Genomic DNA, 18,701 nt, shown 5'->3' on the forward strand with positions numbered 1-18,701 from the left:
AATGTTTTGGGTTGGAACAGACTTTTAAATGCCATCTAGTTCCAACTCTCCAGCCATGGGCAGGGTCATTTTCTAGCAGATCAGGCTGCTCAAAGTCCCATCCAGCCTGGACAAAAGTTTCCAGGGAGGGGGCATCTACAATTCTTTGGGCAGCCTGTTCCTGTACTTCACCACTGTCATAATAAAAATTGCTTCCTAACATCAAATCTAAATCAATCCTCCTTTAGTTTAAAACTATTACCCCTTGTCCTATCTATCACAACAGGCCCTGCTGAAATGTTTGTCCCCATCTTTGTTATAGGCTCCCTTCAGGTACTGGAACACTGCTATAAAGTCTCCCTGGAGCCTTCTCTTCCCCAGGCTGAACAATCTCAACTCTCTCAGCCTGTCCTCATAGGAGAGGTGTTCCATCCCTCTGATCCTCTTTGAGGCTCTCCTCTGGACCTGCTGTAACAGGTCCATGTCTTGTACTGAGGCCCCAGAGATGGACGCAGTACTCCAGGTGAAGTCTCACCAGAGCAGAGGGACAGAATCCTCTCCCTCACCCTGATGGCCATGCTGCTTTTAATGCAGCCCAGGATACAACTGGGCTTCTGAGCTGTGAGTGCACATTACCAGCTCATGTCTAGCCTCTCACCCACCATCACACCCAAGTCCTCAGCAGAGTTGCTCTCAATCTGTTCATTCCCCAGCCTGCATTGATATGGGAATTGCCTTGACCCAGGTGCAGCACCTTGCACTTGGTCTTGTTAAACCTCATGAGATTCTCATGGGCCCACTTCTCAAGTTTGTCTAATCCCTATGGATGGCCTCCCATCATTCAGGTAAGGCAACTGCACCACTCAAGTCAGTGTCATCTGCAAACTTGCTGAAGGTGCACTCAATCCCTTTGTCTATGTCATTGATTAAGACAATAAATAACACTGGTCCCAGTATGGACTCCTGAGGGACACAATACTTGTCACTGATGTCCATTTGGACATAGAGCTGTGGACAACTACCATCTGAATGCAACTGTCCAACCAATTCCTTATCCACTTAACAATCCACCCATCGAATCCTTCTGTCTCAAAGTTAGAAAAGGATGTTGTGGAGGACTGTGTCAAAGGCCTTACAGAAGTCCAGATAGAGGATATCCGTAGCTCTTTTCTTGTTCACTGATATAGTTACTCTATTGTAGAAGGCCACTAGGTTGGTCAGGCAGGTCTTGCTCTCGGTGAAATGATGCTGGCCCTTTTAAATCACCTCCCTGTCCTCCATGAGCCTTAGCACCACTTCTAAGAGGATCTCTACAATGATCTTTCCAGATACAAATGTGAGGCTGACAGGACAGTAGTTTCCAGGTTCGTCCTTTCTTCCTTTTTTAAAGAGGGATGCAATGTATCTCTTTTTCCAGTCACCAGGGATTTCACTGGGCTGCCAGGACTTTTCAAATGTCACCACGAGTGACCTGGAAACTACATCAGTCAATTCCCTCAGGACTCTGGGATGTTTCTCATAGACTTATCTTCATCCAGGTTCCTCCAGTGACCACAGACATGATTTTCTCTTACTGTGGAAGAGATTTATTCTCCAGTCCCTGTCTTCCAGTTCATCTGCTTTAGAGGGTTGGAAAGTGAGGTTGTCATTGAAGAGTGAAGCAAAAAAACTGTTGGGTACCTCAGAAGCCTTCTTGTGCATTCTTACCAGTTTGTCAGCCTCACTTATTGTGGGGGCTACACTTTCTTTGTTCTTCCTTTTCTGACCGACATACCTGTAGAAGCCCTTCTTGTTATTCTTTGCATCCCTTGCCAAGTTCAGCTCAAGTTACACCTTGGCCTTCCTCACCTCAACCATAAACAACTGGGCAGCATTCCTATATTCTTTCCAAGATACCTGTCCCTGTTTTCACTGACTGTGCATTTCCCTCTTGCCCTTTAATTTGTCCAGCAGGTCCTGACTTAGTCATACCTGTCTCTTTTCCTCTTTGTCCAATTTGTTGCACCTGGGGATCACTAGTTCTTGTGTTCTACAGAAAGAATCCCTAAAAACCTACCAGTTGTGTTCTGCTCCCTTGTCATTGAAGACAGTTACCTAGCAAGTCCTTTTGACTAGCTCCATGAAGAGCTGGAAGTTCCAGTTCCTAAAACTCATGTTCCTGACTTGACTCTTTGCCGAACCATATCCCTCAGGACAGCAAACTCCACCAGTGCTAGGTTACTGCATCCCAGGCTGCCTCCAGTCTTGACCTCCCCAGTTAAGTCCCTGTCACTGTTGGCCATCAGGTCCAGTACTGAATCCTCTCTGTTAGGGCTCTCTATTAGCTGCTTAGGAAGTTATCCTTTATGCATTTCAGGAGTGTCCTGGATTGTCTACAGCTTGCTGTGCTACTTTTCCAGCAGAAGATGGGACGGTTGAACCCTCCTACATCCTTTATGCATTTCAGGAGTGTCCTGGATTGTCTACAGCTTGCTGTGCTACTTTTCCAGCAGAAGATGGGACGGTTGAACCCTCCTACCAGGACAAGACCCTGCAAGCATGTTGTCTTCTGTAGCTGGAGTAAGAAGGCTTCGTCAATAGGATCCCTTTCTATAGGTTGCCCATAGTGGACACCAATCACAAGGTTCCCTTTGTTGCCTCAGTCTCTGATTCTTAACCACAGGCTTCCAACCTGCTTATGGCTAGTTTTCAGACATGTTGTCCCACCTGCCCATCCACAAAACTCAAAAAAACTCACCAGCATTTGTTTTGGAATTTCATCAGTTTTCTCCTTTGTGTTTCAAAAGATAACACGAACAGCACACTGATTGATACAGTGCATTTTTGCTTGTTTTGAATTCATTTGAGACAGGTAGTAAATGTTTGATTTTGTTTTGATTTTGTGTCTTTTGTATTCAAACAGCAAGAGCTGTCATTTTCAAGAAGATGCACAATGGGGACGTAATTTCTATTTTAAAAAATGATAAAAGTCCTGCTTCTTTTATATCATTGCTTTGAACTGCTGGTTTAGGAAGTCAGCCTTGATGATGCAATAATAAACAAAGACTTCATGCTTAAATGATGTCTTCATCTTGTGTGGAACAGAGCACAAACTGAATTTTAAATTCAAAGAGGTGGGACTATGCAGCTGTATTGGCAACAAATCTAATTTCCAAGCTGCTCTCTGGCACCAAAACCAGAAGAATATTTGAAAGGACTGTGCAGAGGATTATTGTTTGATCCCTGTTTCAAGCTCAGGATTTGCACTATCCTCCAGTTTCTGTTGATAAACATCTCAGATTTTATAGGCAAAGCCAGGCACTTTGCCTTTTGACTCCAAATGCCTTCCTGGAGATTAGGTGAGCTCACAGGGAGCAGGATGTGGCTCTGAGGATGGTAAGACTTGAAAGGGACACAAAGAACATTTGGAACATCACCTTTACTTTTGTGCTATGATATTTCGTTGGGATTTTTTTGTTTGTTTTTTGGGGGTTGTTGGTTTTTTGTTGTTATTGTTGGTTTTGTTTGGTTTTGGTTTTTTTTGTTATTCACATTATTTCAACCAAGAAGCACCATGGATATGAATATATAGTGTGAGAACAAAAGCAAGTCAGTTTCCTTAACTTGTCTACATTTCAAAATAGGGAAAACATAATGAGGCTGGGAAAGTGTGTCTGAGATACAAGAGAAGGTTAAGATTTATGCCTTACTCTATGTGTTTAGGAGCTATTGCTTTTGTAGGTTTCCTACTGTTTAATAGTATGTCTCCATTGCTTCCATGATACCAATCACATCTCTTTTGTATTTATCAGGAAATGAAATGTTTCTTCTCCCCAAATCAGTGAAGGGAAGGAGAAGATAGGGGGAGTAGGTTATCTTTGCACCATATAACACTGCTTAGAAAAGCAATGTAAAGTATTTCTTTACTACTTCAAATTCAAATATTATGGGAGACAATGAGAAACTTTACTGTTTACTACTCTCAGACCAATCTCTTGACAATAATTTACCCAGGAGCAACATTAGTTACAGGAAAAAGAAAAAAGGAACATTAATGAGAATTTAGGCCTATATAATTTTCATATCCTGTTCATCAACAATTTTTTGAAAATCACAAAAATGATCTTTCCTTTTCTCTGTTTATTTTTACCACTGGTTCATTATGTTTCCGGTTTTTTATATACTTTAATTTTACACATAGCTTTGCTTTACACATAGTTGAGATCTAGATTTAAACAGTGCTGCTACTTTGCCTTAAGAAATAAATCTAAACAAGATCAGTCAATTAATTGTATTTTGTTGATGATTATAATTGTTTCCATAGTTTATTCTAGCAATTACTTGTACTGCAATTTGAACTTAGAGACCTATGCATATTAAATCAAGACTTCGAGACTTAGCATTTAAGAATGATAAGGAAAAAAACCCAAAACATTGAGTATTTTCTACCTTCCATGTTACTCCTTATAATGGAAATATGTGAATTGGTCAGAGATGATCAAACTCATCCCTAATTCATAAAAATAAGTCTGATTATTAACTTTAGGTTTCTTTTCAACATTGTCACACTGAGTCAAAAACGTAAGAGCTGTATCTTCTGTCTAGCAATATGTGAACAGTTTTAGTTTATGTCCACAAGTATGCACATGCATCCACCATCCACTATGAGCACTGTTGCTAACTGGAAGACAGAGGGGAAGAAAAGACTTTAAAGACTATTTTCAAGCTCAACTTTATAGAGACAAATTCTGTCAGCAGCTTTTGTTATTTATGGGAAAATACTATACATAGTAGTCAAAAAATGTGCTGTTCTTCAGTGGATATTCAAGAGAAATCCTTTGTGGAAAACACAGAATTGGCTTATGACAAAAGGAGAAATCTTACAGTGAGCTGAAATGGTGAAGGCACAAGCAGGGTCTCAAGTAGCTTTCAAAGTCTCTAACAAATAAAATTATTTAATGAGAAACATACTTTCTTCTCCCCAAATGTGCAAGGTCCAGCAACTCTATGCTTACTGAGAAGATAGGGTTCATATTTTGTCTGTGAACAAAATAGTATTCCTACGATCACTCAGCTTCATGACAGAGGGAAAAAATTAGACTGGACAGAAAAATTTCCTATATTAAAGGACTTTCAAAGCTAACATAAGCCTCTATACGATATGTACAAAATTCGTTGGCAACCTGAAGTGACAGTCACTGTAATTGAAGAGACAAAGGTTAGAATCAATAATTGAACTTTAAAGGGCTAATCAGAGCTATAGTGTTGATTGATTTTGAACAATTTTAACCCTACTTATCAAATGATCTCAACTGACAATTAGTAAAGCATAAAAACAATGAGTTCAGGAAGAAAAAAGGGGTATTGATCAGAAACAGGGAGGGGAAGCTAAGAAAAGACAGAATACAGGAACTTCAGAATCAAAAATTTTTCTTAGGTGACGGAGACAAAAGTTCACTCCTGCCTAAATATGGACAACAAACAGAAGCTTAATTAGGGGAAAAACCAAACCAAAACAAAACAAAAAAAACCCTATCAAGTTTAGATGAATACTGGATAAATGGAATAGTGGCAATGGAAATTACTCACAGTGAATAATGTATTCATAATTAATAATTGTTTCTGGCTGAACATAAATTTTCCAAACAGCATGCATATGTGTAGATATTATCTAGACATTATTAGAAGCACTGTAGCCTTCAGAACACTGCAGTGATATTTTCTGTGAGTTTTCTGTTGTCATTGACCACCTCTAGTTCACTGCTCCTGTTGGTCAAACACTACATTTCCAACATATTTCCTTTTGCAAAAGGAACTCTAGAGGCCCAAGATCTGCCCCAGAAAAAAATTATTGCCATTTTGCATTATCGAAGTAGCTCAAAGCAACTGTCAGCTTAAGAAGAGGGAAGTGTCTTGACTTAACTACACAAAAAAAGCATACTAATATTAAGCAAATATCTATCAGAGACAAGACAAACAAGTAATGGCACCTGAATGCAGAAGGAGAGCAACTTAATTTAGAATCCGTGAAACAGTTCAAGTGATGAATGTACAGATTAGGACACTTTCCATGAAACTGATGTATATCCACTCAACATGATGCCTTGACTGATGCTGTCCTTAGACACAATATGCTGTGAATACAAATAATCCCTAAATAGCAGCAAGTCTGGATTTCTGCATAGATTCTGAGTGCTTACAAACTGAAGAATGAGGTTTAAAAATACAGCCTTAAACCCAAATTACAACCATGAGTCATCCCTGTCTGTCCTAGCTGTAACACTCCAGCTTTGGGGCTCAGGGCTTACTAAGAGTATTACTTTAATATTCATATATATATATAAATACACACACACACACACACACACACACACACACACACATATATATCTCTATATATATGTATGTGTGTATATATATATATATTTCTTTAATACCTTATGAAAACATCCAGAAAATAAGCCATGGGCTTGTTTCTGAGGAGTTTCTTTATTAATTTAGGGGAGAAAATAAGCAAGATTAGCAGTGGTTCAAAAGGGCAATACACAAGCTAGACAAAATGGTCCATACCAATACCAACTCATCACATATTAATCAACAACACCCAAGGCAATATTCAGCCAATTCCTTACACTTAAGTCAAATCCAATCCCTCCAGCTCTGAGCCACTGGAAGCATCAAGAAAACGAGTAAACAAAAGGAAACAGAGGAAGCCAGAAAAGAGAGAAGGAAAAAGGGAGAGATAGCTATCTCTGACACTTTGTGGAACTCCAGCTTCTCACATGTCCAGATGGCAGGCCCACAACACGTGGCACCGCAAACCCTCTGGTTTTATCTGTTCTGGTCTCTATAGTCAAACTACCAGGCATGGCCTCTGTCCCACTGGCCACTCTGGGGTTTCAGCTGGGGTACATGGCAGTGTTCTCCCTCTCCCTGCCAATCTGAGCCTGGGGCAAGGGCTCGAGGAGCTGTGGGGTATTATAATTTTTCTGGGCTGTTTGTGACTGGCAACTGCCCCAGGGCTTCTCTGTGTGGGCTCCAGGGGCTGCCATGAGGAATACAATGCCATCCCACCTCCTTGAGGCTTAACCTACCCCTTCCACAGAGACACACATACACACTCCACAAGGTGGTTTTGACCCCATAATAACTGATCTGGTGTGTAAAACTACCTAAAAACAGAAGCCATCACCAGCTTTGAGGAAAATATTTTGAAAATCTTCAGAAATGTTACCACACCATATAAATGACACCGTCCTAAAACACCTCATTTTATGCAGGACCAGGCCCAGCTATTTGTGGGCAAACACCAATTCAACTACTCTTTTGTCATCATATATATTGGAAAGTGACAGATTAAGGAGAGGGGAACAAATAGTGTCCAACAAGCTGTATTGCCATTTCAAACTCTTCACTGCAGACACACATGGCCCTTGTTTATCTCTCTGAAATGCAAACAGGCTCCAACCCACTCAGTGCTTCTTCCACTTTCAGATCTATTTTTTCCTGGCTTTGTAGGATAAAGCTCTTCATGGAAATGACAGAGCCTCTAGTAAACGCATCAGTTATTCTCTGGATGCATCAGTAGACTCATCCTTGACCTACTTTCCCCTATTTTTTCCATCTGCACTTTTGATTATGTTCCTATTTACAGGGCTACCACTTGATGCCTTTCATTACTTGTTTGAAAATGTCTCATATATGGGAAATATTCTTTGCTGCTGACCTTTCCAGATTCCATTATTTTGAGACTTTCCTACATGTTACTACAAATAATCATGCTGTTTAGGTTAGTGACTAATAGCAAAACTAGAACAGGACAGCCCTGTAACAGACTATCAAACAGAAAAGGAAAATGTACAACTGCAAAGTCTGAAGATTTGGATATGGAGCCACATCTGAAATAATTCCCTTTAATATCCTATTTTAAAAAGAAGGGAGAAAGAAAAGAGGAAACTATAGATCAACCCAATGGAATAATGTGGGCAAGTTGTTCAGGTACACCTCTGATGGTGCAGAATGTTTTGAAGCATCTATAAAGAAGAGATTAGCCAAAAGAATAGGAACTAGTGGCACAGGCTGAGTGGTACTTTTCATAAATCTATGGTAGATACACTTCTAGAATGCATTTGGTTTTGTTTTGTTTTCTTTTATTTTCTTTTTTGCATATTATTTAAATATAAAATCACAGAGTTCCTTTTTCTGAGTTCAGAAATCTTAATATGTGCTCAAAAAAGGACTATTTGACAAAGTCAGTGAAGGTAGATAGTCACTACGGACAGAATTTGGTTAAATCAATTTTCCCTATCCAGTCTAAATTAATCATTTATGCTTCCTTTAGATGACAGAGACATTCTACACCTTTTCAGAAAATGATTAATCCTACCTGTTTTATGATGGGAAGCAAGTGTCTAGAGAGACAATTTACTACAGTGAAAGACAGCATGACTAAAAGAATCTTACTCCTAATTTGCATATTCAGAAAATAAGGCAAATAAAGGAGAGAGATCTATAGACTATACTGACTGAAACAACAAACAAAGAAAAAGTCCCAATGCAACAACACGTGGGAAAAATAAATAACTTTAAGAGCATTCTTAGGATATGGCCAATAGCAGCATCCCAATTTTCATTTACATATTTATTTAAGACATAAGGTAAAATCGTCATCCGCTATAAACTATCATTATTCCATTTAAGTCAACAAGACTTCATTAACTTACACTAGTAGAATGTTTGCTTAATAAAATTTACTATCAAATCAAAAATTAGAGCTGATGAGAATGTTGTGCAGTAGATCTCAAAGCCAGACACTTGCCCAGGTGTTTTACCTTATTTAGGCACCCAATACATCCCACACAAAACTTTTGCAGTTTTAGTTCTTTGATACCTTGAATTTGCAGACAGGAAAAAAAGCTACACTCCTTTTCCCAAAAGGACTTCTTTTAATTTAGTGAGAAAATAAGTGTTTTGGCAAAAGGTTTACAAGAGTAACATACAACCAAGGAGACGATTCCACAAAGGCATTACACTATGATGCCGTGAATGCCCCCAACAAAACAGGTTAGTATGGGATAAGATAAAAAGTAAAGTCCTTTAATAACAGACTGAAGGCCCTCAGGAATACATGATGACATGCATGTGCTCCCCAAGCCCTCGTTTCCATGGCTTTTATAATATGATCCCTCCAATCATTACTTTACACATCTCTTGGTCCAGCCCTGGTCCTGCCTCTGGTTCCACCCCCAGGAATTGGGTCTGCGGGGTCATTGAGACCCTCCATCTTCATCAGCTCCTCCTCCTTAGGCTTTTGGAGTTCTTCCAGTGTTCTGAGTCCCAAGGTTGTTTGCTTATGTTTCATTCTGTAGGCCTTCTGATAGCATTCAGCTCTTTACCTTGAAGAGGGTCTAAACAGGATTAAATAACTAAAGGAATTTAAGCTCCCTGTTCTGGGACAGGGGTTGTGATAGAAAGACATTAAACTTAAACTAGAAATATTAACCCACTAAAAATCTACTTTGCTACAGTTACTGTGTTCCTAAAATTTACAAAATGTGAAAATTGAAAAATCAAAAACCCCTTCGGCATCACTATATAACCGGCTACTCGAAACAAAAGGACTTTCCTGCTTCCCTCCAGACAGCATTCTGAGCTCTGCCTCTATGCATCCAAAGGGTTTGACAAGACACCAGGCATTGCTGTGGAGGAGAGAATCTATTTTGCACCCAGCAAATACCAACCTACAATTTAATGAAATACCACCGAATCAGTTTAAAGTTACCCACAAGAAAAAGAAAAGAGTAAAGGAAGAAAAGAGAGGTTAAGAGAAGGAAGAAGTAAAGAGAGGAGAGAAAAACAGTTACTGCCAAGAGGTCACACGGTGGCAGGTCCAGAGACAGAAGATCAAACAAGATGGAGGTCCAGTGCACCTGTTTGTAGGGTTTGGCTATGACCCACAGGCAGGACATCAGGTTCCCTGACCACTCAGTGCCCTGCTGGCCAAAGTGAGGGGTGCCACAGAGGCTCTGGGGGGTGTGCTGTGGGCAGGATACCAGGAGGGCCTTATTGACTCACAGGTGCCCCATGTGGACCTGGTGCCATGTGCTTTCCCATCCTGGAGGCCATGCTGGACACATGCTGGAGACCTGGCCTCCTCCCCACCTCACACACACACACACAGGAGAGATGATTGATTGAATCCATCATTCAAACAACACAATGAGATACAAATCTGGTCTCTCACAGGAAGGCTTCTGTGAATTTAGCTAAAATAAAAAATATGAAAAAACAATGCTTTATTCTTTGAAAAATAAACCAATGGACTTCATTCAGAAAATTCTGAAGGAACAGGGACAAATGTTTCAACATCATTTGAGCCACTGTCACATAAAAGAACTGAGGATATAGACTGAAGCTTAAAGAAACTTTAGGACTTAAAACAGAAGTTTTAGGACTTAAAACCAGAAAATTGTACTTTCCTTCAGGGGACTCTTTAAAATACAAGTATATCTTGAGAAAATCTGTACAGACTTTTCTCCAGTTGCTTCCTGTTGCCCCAAACCTACCTGTCCTTTTTGAACCCTCACACAACTCTGCTACTGTTCTTTCACAGAACACTTTGGAATTTTACCCTGTGTTTAGTTTTCTTTCAGCTTTCCCAAACAAAAGATACTTAACATAAATCACTCAAAACTGGGTGTCAAACTGCTGTGCCTTCACAGGTTTTCCTTGGTTCTCCTCCTTCCTTCTCAGTTCTATCTTCCTGAGTCTTCATAAATTCTCAGCTTCCTTGGCAAACAAGGACAAGACAATACAATGTTTGCCTCTGCATACAGGATGAAAGTTTTCAAATTTCCCTTCTGCCCAATGCTGATGTTGCTGCTCAAAACACACTTTCAAGATAAAAAACCTATAGAAAGCCAGCACACACTACAGAATTTCTGCTCTGTTGCTGACTAAAAAGTATAAGGCATAGCAAGCAACCAATTGCATGCAGAAATGCTGCAGTTGCATTTTCCATTGTGATGCCATCTATCACAATAGTACTTTATGAATCTGGTTAAATCCAGACAATTCTTGTTTATTCTGAATGTGCCAAGAGCGCCATAGACTATTCTTAAATGTCCAGAATTAGTTGCCATATGCAAAGAGTTAAACTTATAAAGCCCAATTGTTGACCACTTTAAGTAGTATTTTACATTGACAAGCATAAAATCTGAAATAGAAAATGTCTCAATGCCTAAGAATTACTCATGGATCTTGCTGAAAAAACACAATGCAGTAAAACTTGCCAGTTATAGAATATGATTGTATGCAAAGTAACAAAGTAATGAAGAAAATGTTTAAGAGAAGAGAAGGGCTCTCATTTGGAGAGGAGCCTTCCAATAAACTGAAATAAAGAGGTTTCCTCCTCATGGTATTTATAAGATTCCTTGAGAAATATAAAAATACATAAACTCATAAGAAAGCTAGCTGAAAATTTACCAGTTTATGTATTGGTCAAAACAGCTGGCAGAAGAAATATTCTAGTCTAGTCTAGTCTATTCTACATTCTACATTCTATATTCTATATTCTATATTCTATATTCTATATTCTATATTCTATTCTGTATTCTACAACTTTGTGGCCCAACTTGATGCCATGGAATTCCCAGAATGGTTCCTTCTCTTCTTGTGATGGAATTACATGTGCCATATTCAGAAACAGATGCTTAGGCAAAAAGGAATTGGCTATTTCCATTAATAGGTGCATCCTTCATATCAGAGGTAGAAAAGAATAGAAATACTGCTCCTGGTGCAAAAGTACAGAAGGCAAGTACAAAATGATCTTATAAGAATATTCTTATCTCTGTAACTTCTCTTTCCCTGCTTTAGTATTCTCAAAGTTTCTAAATAATACACTGACAATATTGGGATGCCTTAAAAGTATTACATTTAAAAACAAGCATTTATTTAACATCAGACTATAGCAAAAAAGAAGTTGCTTCCTCACATTGAATCACTTCAATAGAAAGAAATTACACAGTCTGTTAGAGCAACTGAGAACTGAGGAACACACAGGCAACCCTCAATGCCAGAGGCACAATTGTTGCTGCCAGCAGAGTTTTAATGAAAACACTTCCTGAGTTTTTCACTCCTTAACATTGAGAGCTTCTTTAACTTCATTTAAAGGAATAAATGAGGGAAATACAACTATGTGTTAGTGTCTCTTCCTTTCCTAAATACAGCTGTAAAGACAAAATAAAGAGCAATGTTCGAAAATTAGCCCAGAGGGAGGATGATTAGCTGAGTGAAAAAAATTACCACAACTAAAGCTAAGCTGAACTTATTCAGTTTAAACCAAGAGACTTCCAATGTCACATTGTGGGTATGCAGCCTGAGACCACCAGTGCACTTTATGAGAAATATTTCCTTTTCAAGTAGTGCCACAGATTTTGCTAAAATTTAGATTTATTTTTTTTTACCTTTGAGTTCAGATTAAAGAATTAATAATGCCCATTGGTAGCTACTAGTATGTTAAAATTTCAAATATTTTTATGAATAGGCATCCTATGGACACTAGGGAATAGCTGTTTGCAGCATCTTTTGCATTTGTACAATAAGGGATAACACAGAAATTCTGTTAAGAAGATATAACTGCTGAAAGGACGAGTCCTCAAGTATACTTGCACTCTTGCAAATTCTGATAATTCCTGAGGCTTATGCAATGAGGATTATAGGATTCTGCAGGGACCTGGTTTTTCTTGTTTGTCTTTTTCTATCCAAGTAATTCAGAGCCATGCCACAGGAAATACAGAAACAGCCTGTGTGATGTTGACTCACCTGTGTTCTATCAAAGCAGAGGGCAGTGCCATCTCTTTACTGTTCTGTAAAAAGAGTATTAATTTGTTTTTACATGACAACAAAAGTTACACTATACATACATATCTCAATTTACATTATAGCTTCAAATGAAACTAGCAGGAAGAGAAACAAGACTATTTGCTGCATTGAGTATAACAGTTCCACAAATGTATACTGTATGTGGCAAACAACACACTCTTTCCTTTTTGAAATTTCATCAGTTTCTATTTGAATTCAGAAGCTCAGCTGACCAAGGCACAAGGAGGGTCAGAGAGGAGAAAGCAGTGGAATCAAATTAGAGAAAACATAGCCTGCATTAGGTTGGGAAAAATTCACCTTAAGGAGTTGAGTGTAGAGAGGCAACATCTTAGAACCAGGGCTCAGAGCTGACCTAATAAATAATCTTCATGTTTTTCTGCATGGGACTTACATGGGATTTATCCTAAACAGCCTAATACTGCTTGACTTCAATGAATGTGCCATCAGCATCCTGAAAACAATAGCACTTCTGTACCTCACAGTTATTAGAGCTGAATGCTGGGCAATAATGCACTGAAGCCTGGGTACTCTTTTACATAAGGTCTCCTGTTTCCCTTATTCCTACATTTGAACTGACCTGCCATGCTTATAATTACTTTGAAAACATCAAGTGATCTCAAAGGCTGCAGTTTATGCAGGCTTTGCACTTTTATGATGCACTGAGCAGGAATAGATGAGAGCACCTGTCAAAGACCACTGTCAGTTCAAAAGAGAGTTGCACCTCACCTAAAGCCTACTCTTTTCCACACATAAATTCTGTCCTTTTCCCTTGCCCAGAGCAGGCTGTAAGACAACTTTCCTCTTTGCAGGTTCTCTCTTGAAGGCTTTCCTTTCAGCTGTATTCAATAGTCTTTTATAATAAATATATTACCCCTTCCCAGTTGTCACTGCTTCCTGCATTACCATGGCCATATAACTAGTAAGGGTATATCTCTGAAAAAGGTCAATCTCTGAGTAAGCCTGGTTGTCTGCAGAACCAAACTGTACTTTAAAATTCATTGGTGCACTTATCCTGAGTTGTTATCTGTGTTTTCACTAAATTCTGAAGCCCAAAGCAGGGCAATGGGAAACCATGGGAATGTAATGAATTCAGTGTACTGAAGTGGTACCGTGAGGGCTCCTGGTATCACCTTCTGGCCAATCATAGCTGTGCACTAGCTCCTGGTTTTGCACATCTTTTAGCTTTTTGAACAATTTCCAGTCAGAAATTCATTTAAAAAGAACCCAAAAATTAAAAGCTGCTCCATGAACTTTTTGCCTACCAAAATATAGCATTTTTTCTCCCCCCTGCCCACCTTCTTTGAAGAACATACTAAAAAAAATGCAAAAAAATCCTAAATTTTTCAAGGGGCTGAAAGTGGATGACATAATTTGTAACTCCCTGTTTGCAATGAATCTTGCCCAAGATTGAATGAAAACAGAGTCAGACATGTTTACTTCACTGAAACACCAATATAGGAGCTCAACTATCCCAAACTCCCTACATTAGCAACAGACAGATAAAGACAGATGGGCTGAATCATTCCTGGGATGTGTTTATCTCTTCGTACTGATTACAAGTCACCCTAAGATGACCATACCTCTAACAACTTTTGCAGCTGTGTCAAATTACATTAGATGAATCTGAGCCAGAGTAAGAAAAGACATCAAGAAACCTAATATTACCAGATTAGCATGTAATCAACAGGCAGGTAGAAATCCATACTGAATGCCCCTGATGAGGGGTCATGTGGAACATACACTCTACTGATAATGAACATCCTTTTGGTCTAGTGATTTAAAGCTGCACGAGTCGTGGTAAAAGTAAGCATGTGTAGAATGGAGTTTCTGTTTTCTGTGCACAAAACTACTTGGCTATGGTGAACAAAGCACTTCTTTTTATGAATATGTTAACACGCAGCTTAAATCTAATTTGAAATAGCATGTAAGAATCAAATATAAACAACAGGGGAAAAAGAAAATACACAACAAAAAGGATTACTTCAATGGTCAACAAGACAAAGTGGGTATTTACCGTGGTGATGTGACTCACTGTCTTTTTGTCTTATATTAGGCTATGGAGCCTCAAATTCATTATTTAAGGACTGCAAATTTCAATAAAACAAATATTGTAGTTTTAGTTAAATGGTAACGATTTCAACTGATGAATATTCCATAACACCATGTCATTTTGAAGATCCAGACTGTGCCCAGAGGTCTCAAGACCCACCAGAAAGGTGAGTCCTGGGAGTGGAGCATCCCAGAAACTCGGGAGACAGGAGACAAAAAGGCAGGCACAGCTGGAACTGTCCTCTCCGTACCTGGTCTCTTTTGCCCTTCGGAGCACCACAGACTCTCCGAGTCCTTGCCAGGGCTCTCAGCCCTTCCTTCGCTGTCCAACCAAGTACAGACTCAGGTGAAACACCACAGCACTGCTGTTCAGAGCACTTTTGCTGCTCTTTCACACTTGCCCGGGAGCCGCCCCTGCCTCAGCCACAGCTGTTTCAGTCCTCACCTGCACAAAGCGCTGCCTTTGTGTGTGCTGCTCCATAACACACACCATCCCCTCAGCAGCATGACTCTTTCAAACAAAATATCCTTCCTGGCTTTGTTTTAACCTAGGGGGACAGTGGGTAACTCGATAATATTTCCTGTGCTGTTGAGGTTTTTTGTTTGTTTCCTTTTATCGTAGAACTGTATATTTTCCTTCTTCATTCAGACTCCTGCTAATTTTTACCTTCTCTGTATTGGTGGGGGAAGGGAAGTAAAAAAGGAGGGTTTGTCTCATTTGAGGTCTCACCTCTTGAGTGCATTGCCTTTAAACGAAGACAACAAAAAAGACAGAAAAACTAGAAGTATACAATTCTTTCAGTACTCCTGCTGAAGATATCTTGAGGGGCAGGCCACGTTTGACTCTCAATCCATCTCCTGCCTACTGAGTTCAAAACCCCTAGACTAAGTTTCAAGACACAGATATAATCTTAGCTATTGTGCACTAAAGGCAGGTGCAGCTAAGATAAAAGAAATAACCCTAATATTCTTTGTGGTTATTTCCTAACACATTCCACTTCATATGAACTTCAATTCAAAGAGTAGCTAGGTGAAGCAGCTCACAGGGCAAGACATCCTTCTTTATTATTGTTTAGCCTACAGGTTCTATCAAAAAACCCCCAACCAAACAAAAAATCCTCTCCTCAGTCTTAAACTATTATTAACTCAGAGTTTTTATTAACAAACAAACACATTTCCAGTTTATGGCTCTGAGTTCTTTTCATTGAAAAGGCTGCTAAAACTCCTGCTGACTTGAAACATGCAGCATCTTGCCCTTCATGGGAACACAAATGCCATCCACTTTCACTGACTGTGGAAGGCCAACCTGAGTTTTTAAAGGACCATTTTCCCTTTTCCCAGTATAGGGATACATTTTTGTGTCCATGAATGAGAAGGTGATTCAGGTGGTCAGCACGGATTTACTAAATGTAAATGACAACTGACCAGTCTGGCTGCCTTCTCTCATAAAATCATTGGAGTTCTGCAGGATAGAACAATGGATTTTATTTACCCTGACTTTAGCAAGACTAAATACATGCAATATTCTACCACATTATCTGTTATTCGAGTTAGTATAGTCTGTATGGGTGATCTAGCAGATTGATAAAAAATTGTTTAAATTATCAGGCTCAGAGGGCCATAGTTAATCGATCATATGCTGCCTGAAGTCCAGAAACAACTGAGGCCTCACAGGAGACTATCCTGGGACCTATTCTTAATGTCCTGGAGGATGCAACAGAGCACACTCTCATCAGGTTCTGAGATGACACCAAATGGAGGGACGAGATGAAATGTTTGAGATCAGAGCTGTCATTAAGAGAGACCCAGAGAGCCTGGAGAAATTGACCAATAGAAACAACACACAATTCAACAATGTGGGACAAGTGCCCAGCCCCAGAGGGTGAGAAGAGTCTCTGCAATGACACAACTGGCAATGAGCTTGCCAGGGAGCAGCTCTGTGGAAAAGACCCCAGGGGTTGTGGCAAATGGCAAACTGCACATGGGTTTGCAGTGTGTCCTGCCAGTAAAGAAGGCCAAAATCATCCTGGGCTTATGAACAGCAGTGTAGCTGTGGAATCACAGAAAGGCATCATACCTCTTACTAGTACACATCTAGATATTCATCCAGTTTTGGTGCCCTCAGTAAGTGCAAGAGAGGCCTTGGTAAATGGGGGGCTGTTCGAAGAGCCACCAAAATAGCTGGGAACTGGAGCACTTTACTTTCAGGAGAGGATGATGGACCACAACTTGTCCATTGTGGGAAAGAGATGACTTCAGTGAGGAGGGTACCTGATACCAGTCCCCCAGTATCTACAGGGGAAACAAGCCCAGGCTCTTGATGGTAGGGCATACTGCAAGGAAGAAACACATCAGGCACAAATTTAAATAGAGAGGTTCAGACTACATTTAAGGGAAAAGATTTTCATGGTGAGGACACTCAGGTGTTAAAGGAAGGTGTCCAGAGAGACTATTCATACCCCAGCCCTGAAGGTTTTCAAGTCCTAACTAAAACAGTCTTAAGTAACCTGGCCTGACCTAGCTGGTCCTGCTTTGATCAGGAGATTGGGCTAGAGATGTCCTGAGGTCTTTTTCAACACAAATTAGATCCTGAAATATGAATGTAGTAAAACAAGAATAGACTAAGCAGGGCAGGAGGAACTGCATATCAAAATAAGATGAAGCTGGAGCAGTGAAAATGTAACTTAAAAGGCATTTAACAGACATTCTCTAGAAGTCAGGCATACAAGTCTCATCTTCATAGGCCATGTTTCAAAGGTTTCTCTCTTGCACACATGAAAGGCTTCCTTTTCCCAAACCTTCCTCTTCTATCACCAGGGATGCACCCTTGACAATCAGAGGATTACAGAAAATTTAGCAGCTGTGATTCTTATTGACACATTGAGTCCTCTTACTGATATTTGCAAATCAGTAACTTTATCACAAATTAGGTTTCTCATTATAGTAGGAACTGTCTTTCCTACATGTCTTTCATGACACAATCCCTTAGTAACTATTCTGCAAGATCCCTGCATAGGACAGGCAGCTAATCAATTACACACAAAGCTACTATAAGAAAAAAAGAGCTTTAAGGCATTAGACCTGAACGGTGCTTCCAAGCATTACCTTGTTGAGGTTTGATCTCTGTAAACCTGATTCACACATGCAAGTGAAATTGATGTCTCAAAGGAACCCTCCTTCAGTTCCTCAGTGCTTGACTTTGTAAGCACAAAATTTTTTGAACACAGAAGATACACAGAAGCACAGACTGGATAAGACTGGAAGGGACCACAGTGGGTCACGTGGTCCAACCTCACTGCTCAAGCGGAGTCATCCTAGAGCACATGGCACAGGATTGCATCCAGACAGTTCTTGAGTATCTCAAGCAAGGGAGACTCCACAACTTCTCCAGGCAGTCCGTTCCAGTTTGTGGTCAACTGCACAGTAAAGAATTTCTTCCTCATATTTAGGTGGAACTTCCTGTGCATCAGTTTCTGTCCATTGCCTCTTGTCCTGTTGCTTGGAACCACCAGGAAGAGCCTGGCTCCATATTCTTGACACCTTCCCTTCAGATATTTATAGGCTTTGATGAGGTACCCTCTCAGTAATCTCTTCCTGAGGCAAACAGGTGCAGTTCCTCAGCATTTCCTCATTAGAGAGATGCTCCCATCCATTAATGATCTTTGTAGCCCTACCGCTGGACCTGCTCAGGAACTCCGAGTCTCTTTTGTTCTGAGGAGTCCAGAACTGGACACAGCACTCCAGATGTGACCTCACTAGGGCTGAGTAGAGGTGCAGGATCACCTCCCTCAATTTGCAGAAAATGCTCTTTC

The sequence above is a fragment of the Pithys albifrons genome, chromosome 4, assembly GCF_047495875.1.
Source record: "Pithys albifrons albifrons isolate INPA30051 chromosome 4, PitAlb_v1, whole genome shotgun sequence".
In the NCBI taxonomy this organism is placed as follows: domain Eukaryota; kingdom Metazoa; phylum Chordata; class Aves; order Passeriformes; family Thamnophilidae; genus Pithys; species Pithys albifrons.